Raw genomic sequence first — 1,869 nt, 5'->3', positions numbered from 1 at the left:
TGGGCACAGACATCAGTTAAACGTCTAGTTTTGATTTACATTTGGTTGAGTTATCAACTAGCGTGAATTCAACGTGAAATCAACCAAAATGTTCACCCTGTTATTGGATTTAGGTTAAAAGTTGGGTTGAAAAAAATACGACATTCCCTTACTTTCTAGAAAAAAATGCCAAAATGATAAGAAAGAGAAAAGTGTCAAATAAAGTACTGTCTTTTATATAGAATACTTGCATTGAAATAATGCCCAAATTGATCATGAGAAACACACAAAAGTGGCGTTGCTATTCAGATGACCCCAGCTGACACCAGTGCGTAAAGTTTGCTAAGTAAACTCAAGGCTTGTGTAAGCTACATTATAAGCCTTGTGTAACTGAACTCCACAGGGAGGAAAGAGTTAAGTATTTTCTCTCGAACCTCAGGCTTTCTGTGCATGCGTAAGTCAACTAGCCCGTTTTGATAAATGGCTGAGAATTCCAAGCTTCCTGTCCTCTCCAACTGTCAGTAGTGCCGCACACAGAGAAAACTGGCAGGCTATGCCGCATATTCACTGGAACCGATAGTGCGCGCGCTCCTCCTTAGAACTTTCATCTCCTCCACAGAACCACCTTAGCTTATTCTGTGCAATATAAATGTCATATACGTAGGCCTGTTGTTTAATGTTGTAGTTAGTGAGTTCTAGAGAGGGTTTAGTACGTTAAAATTATCAGTTATGGCGAAGTGGTCGGTTTTACTCTTTTACCTCCTCCAAGGACTGGTTCATGTCATTACTGGGCAGCAGCAGCCGCCGCTTGAGCGAGTGGGGCCTTGGCGGCAGAGGATTCAGTGGGAGAATAACGGTAAGGTGTACAGTTTGATGAGCACCGGGTCAGAGTATCACCCGCCCGCGCGGCAGAGAAGCCAGTCCAGGGTCTACATGAGCACTGGGAGGGATGGCACCGGTCAGACGCAGCCTGGAACGCGGGAAGGCACAGTGGCGTACAGAAGATCTGGACCAATCGAATCGAACGTAGGTGGACATTTACGGGACCAAAGCAACAACGTTCTAGATCCTGGATCTGTACATCTAGGACATGACAGTAGACAGTATATGGTACCCAATGTTCGCCAGTCAGGGGCCAGGCCGCAGCCCGAGGTGCCATACCGAGCGGGAGTGGCCGGGTCCCCTGGCGCACGGCGCTACTCTCCAGAGTACACTTACCGAGTAAACGCCTCGGTCCCCGGGCTGCTCCCCGAGTTCTCTGGTAGTGGGGTACCGAGGAGAGGAGCCCCTGTCACTCAGGACGCTACCTGGGGCAGCGAGGCAGTGCCTGTACCGGGCGGAGAATACCAAGAGATGCGCGCGGAGGCCGGAGCATCCGTCTCCAGGCAACCCGCACTAACTGACAATTCCAACGCACGTTATGTCATCCCTAACGGGAGGGGTGCTCCTCCAGGACCCGGACCCGTTAACGCTGCTGAGACATCGAATGAGGCAGCGAGTAACGGCGAGGACATGGTCTCGGACGACCCTCGGAACCCTTTTAAAAACCACCGGAATTCCGTCTTCTACAACATGTATTCCTCCAGAGGCAGAACGCCAGTAGCACGCACGCGGCGTCCGCGTCCCCGGCGCCCGCCCCCGGCACTGGATATGGCACTACATATTTTCAGAATGGTACGTAATCAGCGCTTAAAAGTGTAAATGCTCCGAGTACAACAGTTATAAGCGCCCATACGGCTTATGTGATGCGGTTGTCTCTCCTTAGGGCTCCCAGATCTCGTCCCAGACCCGTATGCCATCCAGGCAGGTGCCTACATCCAGCGGATGCAGATGTACTCGCTGCGCTGTGCAGCTGAGGAGAACTGTTTGGCGAGGTAAGTTATACTGTAA

At 50.8% G+C, this 1,869-nt stretch overlaps 1 pseudogene across 1 annotated transcript in view; it reads left to right on the top strand.

The window, feature by feature from the left end:
- Nucleotides 1-708: 708 nt before the first annotated feature.
- The window catches only part of LOC311098832 (protein-lysine 6-oxidase-like), a 2,573-nt pseudogene continuing 1,412 nt past the window's right edge, over nt 709-1,869 (top strand). The window contains exons 1-2 of the transcript in view: nt 709-1,653; nt 1,745-1,853. The product of the transcript in view is annotated as a protein-lysine 6-oxidase-like (transcript). The remainder of the gene's footprint in view (nt 1,654-1,744; nt 1,854-1,869) is intronic.

Source organism: Coregonus lavaretus, assembly GCF_964263955.1.
Source record: "Coregonus lavaretus genome assembly, chromosome: 23".
NCBI classification, from domain to species: domain Eukaryota; kingdom Metazoa; phylum Chordata; class Actinopteri; order Salmoniformes; family Salmonidae; genus Coregonus; species Coregonus lavaretus.
The sequence above is the reverse complement of the archived record's forward strand: the minus strand, read 5'-3'. Positions and strand labels throughout refer to the sequence as shown.